The 9,509-nt window shown below is 41.8% G+C and overlaps 1 pseudogene; it reads left to right on the forward strand.

Annotated features, from left to right (window-relative positions):
• The first annotated feature begins 2,413 nt into the window (after positions 1–2,413).
• Positions 2,414–2,556, forward strand: LOC111813325 (annotated as a pseudogene).
• The last annotated feature ends 6,953 nt before the right edge of the window (positions 2,557–9,509 follow it).

Raw genomic sequence — 9,509 nt, forward strand, 5'->3', positions numbered from 1 at the left:
AGAGAGATAGATTTCAGGCTGCCAGGAGACAGGCTATGAAGTGGCACAAATCAACTCTAGAGAGAAGATTAGTTCCCAGATACCTCAAGTGATCAAATTTAGATTCAGCATTGCAGACCCTGACCATGGACTGGGTGGCTGTGGGGGATGAGGGAGGTTAGCCCCACAGGGGCCTGGGCAGCATTTCACTTTGTTCACCTGGAAAATGGTGAATGTGTGGTTTTTGTGAAATTCTCAGAGCATGTTCTGAGTTAAGATAAGATAATATTTTGATATTTATATCAAAATAAAGCCAGGCATACACAGTACTCTTAGGCAAGGTGCCCAATACTTCAGCAGTAGCAGGAAGACCATCTACAGGCAGTAGACCTCTCCTCTACCTAGGTGTGGCCATGGGATTCTAGCTTAAGAGAAGAGCTAGGGCAGTGTCTTGGTGACAACTCACTTGGGGAAGTGTTCTCTAGTGTTGCTGTTGTTGCAGGTGGTTGCTGCCACCAGTGCAGTGCTTGAACTTCCTGGGGTGGGAAGGAAAAAATGAAGATACAGAGAGCTGAGGTCAGGTGGAGCTCTCGGTAGAGAAGAGACCTGCTCAACAACTGCAGTGCATTTACGTATGCACATGGCAGGAGACATCAGGTGAAACCACTCTGCCAAGTACCAGCTCACTGCTCACACCCTGTTCTTGACACTGGAGCATCTACTCACTGCAGCACTCTAGGTGTTCCTCAGACCCTGTGTGCACGAGCTTTGTATGTGTGATGGATTTCCAGTTCATTTGCTCTTGACAGGTGATGACTGTCCTGGTTCCTAATACCTCCAACAAAACATTGAGCAGGACATATACAGAGAAGTGAAAGTGCAGAAGTATTGGCAAAGAGCAGATGTCAATATGGTCCTCAGGGAGAGAAGGCTCATGAGAGGCAGCCAGGGTCAGGGCCAACATGTGGTACTCACAGCTCTTCCATCAGGGAATGGCCCAGCAGTTACTGCAATTAGGGCAAGTTCCCTCCTTTCTATTGGAAGCAGAGGTTTCACCCCAGTGTGGACATTTGAGGAACTGAGGTGATATCCAAAGCCCATGGGGCAGACGGGTGAGTCAAACCCTCAATACAAATGAAATTCTAATTAATTTTAATTTGAGTACATGTCTGTAATTCCACCACTTTGGAGGCTGAGGCAAGAAGGTTACCATGAGTTCTAGGCCAGCTTAGGTTATGCAGTAAGATACTGTCTCAAAAAAAAAAATTAATTCAGGAAATATTTGGGTATTTAAAATATTCTGTAGTGCATGCTTCCCCAGGCATAGCTTGTTATTAGAAATGGGTGCTCTGTGGTTTTTGGAAAGCTAAGTGTTACACCCCCCAACCCCCAGAAGTCTGAAGCACCTGAACTCTTGGCTTTCCTAGCTGTGGTTCAGCTGAGAGCCAATACTCCCTGGAGTTTTTCAGACCCAGTTTCCTCACCTTCTGCCCTTTGTGCCCACTCTAGGGACCTCTTTGCTTCAGCCTCATTGCTTTTGTAATCAAAAACCATGGGCACGTGCCAGCCTGGCCCATAGGGCATGCTAGGTCAGTGACTAACTTGGTGTGGTGGCATGCCCCTGTAATCCCAGCATCTGGGATGCTGAAAACAGGAAGATCACTCCAAGTCTAATCTGTGTAGTGAGACCCTATAGACCCATACTAAATACATTAGAAAGAAAAGAAAAAAAAAACATGGGCAGAAGTAGGACTCCTGGAAAGACTGTCCTGACTATCCCTTGGGAGGAAACATTACCTCCACTGACCAGTGAAGAAAGCACAGCTCTGAGACCCATGCCACAGGGCCACCATGGCTCCACATGGCCATTTGTGTCCCATGAAGTGCACATTGCCCAGAGGGCTGAGGTCTTCAAGAAGTGAGAGCTGGGGGAAGTGGCGAGAGCTATAAGCTTACTGGGTCACTTGTGACTCTGTCATCTTATGCATTACTGTCAGGGTGCCACATTCCAGGAGTAAGGCTGCGTGGTCCTCACCAGGCTGAGCAGTTGGATCTGGACTTAGAGACAAAAAAAATCTGTCCTCTCAGTTGTTCAGCAGAGCTACAGCAAACAAACACAGTGATTTCATCTTTTGGGTTCTGTCTGCTCAGACCAGCTCAGTGCCCTGAGTGTGGCGGACACTCATGGCCTCTGCTGTAAGCAGAAAGGTAAAAATATGCAATATGTCCATTCTCACAGTCAGGTCCTAGACTCTGTGCTGCATACACAGGCTGTGTGGGGGACATGGCCACCAGTGGTATAAAATTACAGGTGGTGGGGGCAGGAAGATAGCTCAGTGGAATAAGTGCTTGCCTGGTAAGTCCAAGGTCCTGAGTTCAATCCTTGGTACCACCAAAAAAAAAAAAAAAAAAAAAAAAAAAAAAAGAATACTATATACTTACCTGGCAGGGGGGATTTCCAAGGGCAAGGTGTTTCCACTGCACTCTAGATGTGCTGACCCCTGTGATTTCCCCAAATGTGGGAAATTCTACTGCATAATTTGTGATAGTGGGGGATTGCGTTCGCACTATCCTCTGCTAATCTGTGTTTTAAATGTTAGGCTTTTAGGGACCATATGTAGTGTAGTATTACAGTTTTATAAGTTGTGCAAGTACCTGTATTACATATACAGAGGTATAATAAAAAAATTACAGGTGGGTAGGTCATTCATGCCACCCACCCATTAAGAATTCCAGGGAAACCCACTAGGTTTCACTTTCCTCAGCAACAATATCAACAGCTCCATATTATTATTATTATTATTTTTAATATTGGAAATTGAGCTTATGACCTCATGCTTGTCAGGCAGGCACTGTCCTGGTGGACTATGTCCCTGGCCTCCAACATCTCCACAAAACAAAAGATCTTTTTAAAAATACTACAAAACTTAAAAAATTACACATTGCCAGTATAACTCTACTTTCTTTTTTTTGTTCTTTGCTCTGAATGCCTTCAGGGAAGGTTTGGCAGGCTTGGGCTGTGGGGATCGAACCACAGCAACCTGAGCCTGACTGCTTTGTTGAAGCAATCACTTAAAGAACTGAGCTAAGGGGTAGGCCCTTAGCTCAGTTGAAGGTACTGATAGTTCCCTTCTCATTTGTTTATCTTTAAATATTTCTCTTTAACCTGAGTTCTTTTTCTCTTTCTCTTTTCCTTTGTCATCTCCTTTTCTATTTCTGCTCTTCTTTTCATGCTTCAGTCTGGAAGACCCCATCCCCATCAATCTATGGTACCTCCATTATCTCTATGTGGAAAGAGGTCTGGCCTCATTATAAACTACCAGCATAATTATGCACACTATGGGTTCTCTAAGTGGGGCTACAAGAGGATGAGGTGTTTCCTTTCTGACTTAGGTAGCTGTATGATGTCAGAAGCTGTGTTTTCTACATGAGAACAGTCTACATCTTTAGCAGATAATGTGATTCCAGGAAATGTCTCTTAAGATGTATGTCACTGCCCTGAAATTAATAGCATTATGCAAGTGTAAGATATTTTCATTAATAATTAATTAAGTAATTATTATGTTTTCCTGAACAGGAAGAAAAAGAAAGAGATCCCCATTTAATGAAAGTATCCAGTAATTTTTTTCTTCCTATAATATAGTCCTTATAACATCTGACCAAGTATCCATGCCTATGCACCTCTTCCTTACCTGCCCACCAGGTGTCTGTACACCTGGAAGGGTGGCTTCCATGCCCCAGTGTCCTTGGGTGAGAGGTGACATGAGGAGGGTTGTCCTAGGTCTGTCACTGGGCTGGACTTTAGGGTTTCCAAAACTTGCTCCACCCCTCAAGGTTGGGTCTGATATGGTCACAGCAAAGGAATTTTCAGGTTGCAGCAAAAAGAGGCACTAAAGGATTCAAGGGGAGGAATTCATTAGGCAAAGCAGAAAGCAGGGGGTATGAAGGATGGGAGCGTGGGCACCCAGATGCAGCAGACGCCCTGTGGTTTAGAACTGAAGACTCTTATACTATTTCTGAGCGGGTGAATCTTAGGGAAAAAGCACCAATCCTCAGCCCCAAAAGGGTCCCAGCCTCATGCAAGCATGGTGGTTTTTTTTCTTGGTTTGCTTTTTAAATTTTTTTTTATTTTTTATTTTTTCCATAATTTTATTGAGAAATAAATAACAATGAGACAGTTTCAAATCAAACTGATAGGACAGTTTCAATAATTAACACATTGCATATTCTCTTCCTAGTGGCTATTTGCTGTACAAGATGCAGACATGATATCCTATTTACAAACACTATTTAAACAAATCCCTCTATTCATTAAGAGGGATTTGTTTAAATCCCTCTTAATGTAAGTAACTATAAGTAGTTACTTACATTACTTAAGTAACTATATATCTATCCTAACTATTCTGAATACACAGATACAAAATGGACATTCATCTATATCCTCTTTTTTGCTTAGTTCTGTCATTTAAATAAAATATGTGTGTGAACTCAGCAAAATATTCCAAAATAGTCCAGTAGTCCATAATAGTTTGTTTGATAATTTGCATAGAAGATTTAAGCACTCCCAAATTCCCTCAACCTTCTGTTTACTCTCCTTCTTTGGCTAATTTCAAGCCTTTTAGTGATGGTTCTGGTAGGGAAGGAATGTGAATCTGGCCAAGGACTGTTAACACTGGGAGGGCCCTTAATTCAGGGCCAGAATACTTTGCCTTACTATATTAACTGAGCCAGTTTATTCCTTTTAGTGACAGGTCAGATAGAGAAAAGGAGTAAATCTAGCCAGGAATTTTGGCAGGGGCTGTCTAAGGTGACTTCTGCTAGGTCTTAGAAGTTGTAGTCTTCTTACATTGCTAGTTAGGATTTCCTTGCTCCCTGTTATTTATGTCTTCTCTCCTATTGGCCACTGTGGCTTCCACAGGGAGTGATGATGCCTTCCCCAGCCCCCAGCTGTGTGTCAGGACCTCAGAGGGATAGACCTGAGGAGTCCAGGGAAGGAAGCCAGCCATCTCTTAAGAAGGACCTTCCTCCACTCTTTTCCTTCTCTAAAAGCAAATATTTTTATACATCATGATTGATCACTCATCGACACTTCACCTTTTGCTGGAACACAAAAGCAGAGAAGGAAGGGACAGGGAGGATCTTAACAGCGCAGCCAAGCCATGCTCAGCTTTCCTTCACATAGGGAAGGGGCTCTGGGCTTCCTTTGCTGTCAGGGGTGGCATTTCTGACTCAGCACAGGAATCTGACTCCACACAGCCTCAGCCAGGGGCCCTCATGACGTGATCCTTTACCCTTGTCCTGCGGCCTTGATGTATATCCCTTACTGGACACACAGCTGGAGTGTAGGTGACAAAGAGACCCAGAAACTTAAGAATGTGCAAAAAGAGTGTCAGGCTCACAGGTATTTACACGAGAAGGTATTTTTTTTTAACTAGAAAGTATATTCTCCTTTATTCTTTTCCTATAACTTTTTTTTTTTTTAAAGAGGACATGTATGCTTCATCAGTATGTCATGCTGAGGAGACTATCAGCTCTACTGGTCCTACACCTGGATTCTAGTTTACTCAGTTTTCTGAGTTTACTCAGAATGCTCCTTTGTACAAACTCTGGGAGTCGGCCCAAGGAGAGATCTATTTTTATTGGTTGCAAGTAGCAGATTACCCAGCAGGAGGTCAGCATGGCTATCATAGTTTTATTTACATTAAGAAAACAAAATAAGAAGTTTCTATTGAATCAATAAAATACGATGTTTATTTGGTGACAAATATAAGTTGGGAAGCATTGTTTTTCAGAAACTCAGGATTACTTAATCCATTTTGAGAACAGAGTTTTCTTACAATAGGATTTGAGATTTTTTTTTTTTAGTACTACGGAAGTTAATACTTCATATGCTTGACCAGTAAATTTCCTGTGGTCACTATTTTAGTCATTTCCTATATCCCATAGACAGGATGTGCGAAGAGCGGCTGCTTCCCTTTTATCTAATCTATCTCTCTCTTTAGAAACCAAGGGCAAATTTAAATGCATTCTTGCCCATGCTACGACAGAATCATTCAGCCAGAGAAATCACCCAGTTAAATTTGGGGGGAGACACTGTCCTCTCCAGATAGAGATAAGAAAGGCCTGAAAGAAAAGATAAAATGTCATCTATGCAAAATACCCTAACTTTTTCTAACATGACGAGAGAAAAACCATAAACAGTTTCAAAGTGGTACCATGCAAATATGAATTCTATAATAATGATCATCTTTTTCAAATTTAATCTTTTTCTTTTTTTCTTTACGGAAATGGGGGTAGAACTGAGACCCTTGCATTTGCCAGGGAAGCACTTATTCTACTGAGCCATCTCTCTGGCTCCTCAAATTGAATCTTAATTGTCAAATATGTAACTAATAGCAGTACAATAAGAATGATTTTCTTGTCCTCCTGCAGGAAGCTGACATTATTGATCTGGACACACTGGGCCTGTAGTTTGGATTACTGTCTAGGAATGAGACAAATGAATTTTTCTGTTCCTTATAGTGGAAATGAGAAAGGAATAGAGAAAATAATACTTAGCTTGAAATTAGAACCTAGACTGAAACTGGGAAAAAGAAGCTGTCACGGTCCACTGAGCATCTGTGCTTTCCACAGGGCGAGGACAAAGGCGATACAACAAGGAGTGAGGATTTTGCTCCTCTCAGAGTAGGGAGATGGAGATGTATGTGTCTTCCTATAGTCTACAGCAATGAAATTCTTCCTGTGAGAGGAAACCCTTTCCACTTCTCATCTGGAAGGGGTGCCTCGCCTGGTGTCTGGTGGAAAAGTCTAGGAGGAAATCACTTCAGATATCTGTCCCAGGACACAGTAAGGAAACAGAAACCTGGAACATGAGGAGGGCTGGAGGTGTAATGGTGCTCAAAACAGTAACAAAAAGCATCACTGTAGGCAAATCCTTCAGTTTTATAAACTGTGCTGAGTTCTCTTTAATTTTCTTTTGCTTATAAAATACTTGCCTTTCATATTCTTTCATGTTTGAGTTTAGAGGTAAACTTTGAAATATTCCTTAAGGAAAGGGTATGGCTTCGAAACAGAACAAACAGATGACAAACAGTTCCCATCCTCATCTTGAGCTACTTACAGGACCTGAGTGGGCCAGCCCTCAGGAAGGGAGCCCTGGGGCACAGTGTAGCTTCTGCATGGTGTGACCCTTCTCCCTCCTTCCCTGCCCTATGGGAGTCGGTGGTCCATGGCTGCAGTTATTGGAAATGAGAAATGCCAATAAGCTTGTATTTTTAAACATGTTTGCCTTTTTGGAAGCTGACACAAAGAAAAATAGCATTTAATTTGCTTTTAGCATAAAACCCCCAAAATATATGGAAGACAGTTACTTTACAGCAAGTGTGAAATGCAAAGAGTTCTAAGTGAAGCACACAGAAGGAAACATTCCACAGGGAGGGGCTGTGTGTGGAGACATAACTCACATTTTAATTAAGGAAAGGCCATAAATGGTGTCTTCAGAAAGCCAACTGTCTAACTAGGCCTTAGACTCAGAAAAAGACTGTGGGAAGCCAGCAATTAGTGGTTGTGGCAGGAAGGAGCTGAGGCTGATTCCTCCTCCCTGCCCCTGTGAGGAGCAACTCTAAGCTTCTCTGTGGACTGGGAAGATCCTGCCATGGCTCCATCAGTCATGATGGCCATCAATGCCCAGCTCTCAGGGAAGGTCTAGCACATTCCTTTAGACTGTTGGTCTATTTCCCATTAGGACTGAGTAGAATTTCTTCTTTAATCATGGAAAGTACTTAATAACTATAGTTTTACAGGTTATTTGTTTTTATGTTTTCACTGATCATCTGATTCTTTTAACTATCACATTATCAAATTTAATAATTTCAATTTTCTAACCTTATTTTGCTTTCCTAAACAGAATTTTCAATAAGAAAGAACATACAGTCTGTTCATGTAGGTGGGGTTGCTATATTCATACATACAAATTGGAAAGACTTTCTAGCCAGCCCATCAAGAAGCAAGGATATTCACCAAGGTGAGGGTGGCCTTATATTATATGTGACAGTAAAGGGACTCAGTTTCCAAGGCTGGCCACCTTGAAAGAGGAGACAACCAGGAATCCACAGAGACATAAATTATTTCCCTCATTACTATTTCCAAAACTAAACCAGCAGCTTCCTGGGTAAAACTTGCGTCATTAACTAGATCAAGGAACTGTGAAGAGCTAGACCCCTTCCTCATGACAGGTTATAAAACCTCAGACATGGCAGGATAGTAGTCTGATGAGGTCCTGGGCAGAACAAACTCCTGCCACTCTGTGGCATGTACTTCCCAGTATAAATCTGTGCTACTATCAATTCTTTAATACTCTGCAAGTACTATTAGAACTAAAGAGGAAGAAATATTAATGACAACCTCATTTGGCCACGTAGAAGGAAGTCGTTAAGAAAGACCACTCTGGGGCCGGGGAAATAGCTCAGTAGATTAAGAGCTTGCCTGGCAAGTTCAGGGGCCGGAGTTCAATCCCCGGTTCTGCAAAAAAAAAAAAAAAAAAAAAAAGAAAGACCACTCTTTCACAAGCAAGAATATATTCCCTGAACATGACAAAAGCTGAAGTTCCAAGTGGAGATGTGCAGAACAAAATAGAGGCATAGAATCAAAGTGTGAGTCCATTCAGGATCGCACAATGGTCTGAAAAAAAAATTATTTTTTTAACTGATAAGTGCAACTGAACAATAGGTCCAAATCGGCCATGAGTACAGCAATATCAGTAGTATTGCTGAAGGTTCTGAAGACATTTTAATTTTTTTGACATTTTAATTTGATAAAAAGTTGTGGAATGCCATAAAAGCCAAAGGTAGTCATATTTTCATCCATATCATTTTATCCTATTTACTATTTTTGAGGAAAGCATAAGAATGAGTGACATTTAAGTTTACCTTTGAACTTCCTGTAATAGAGAAATTTCAGTTGGCTCTTTATCTTTGATTGATGAATGTAAGTTTTGAGGACAGAAAAGTTACCTCAACCACATTATGAAACCTGTAGGATCATAAAAGAGCCATGTAGAAGGCCTTCATTGTTTTCTCCTTTTCCATTCATTCTTTCTCTTGAGAGTGCATACAACAAGGTGCAGATGAAGGAGTGTGTGTAGGGACAAGAGTAATTCACATAGAACCCTGACACAGCCAGACCTATTAGAGTCATGTCCATTTTACTGATTTTGTGCATATTATGGCTTGTGTCTAGATGTCTCCTCAAAGCTTCTTGTGGTCATAGGTGAGGAGGTGGGTTTTTTTCTAGATCCAGAGAGTGGGATTTGAATTAATTCATGATGTAGAATGGGGAGAGAGTTCCGTGGTCTAAGCACCTGGCTGGTATGTGCAAGGACCTAGATTTGATTCCCAGAACCACATACCATGCTGGCCCTAAAACTGGGTGTGGTTGTGGAGGCCTGTAACCCTAGTGTTGGGGAGGCTGATACAGTAGGATCACTAGGAGTCTGAGCTGTGTAGCAAGACTGTACAACAAATATATATATA

The sequence above is a fragment of the Octodon degus genome, unplaced genomic scaffold, assembly GCF_000260255.1.
Source record: "Octodon degus isolate 3935 unplaced genomic scaffold, OctDeg1.0 scaffold00183, whole genome shotgun sequence".
In the NCBI taxonomy this organism is placed as follows: domain Eukaryota; kingdom Metazoa; phylum Chordata; class Mammalia; order Rodentia; family Octodontidae; genus Octodon; species Octodon degus.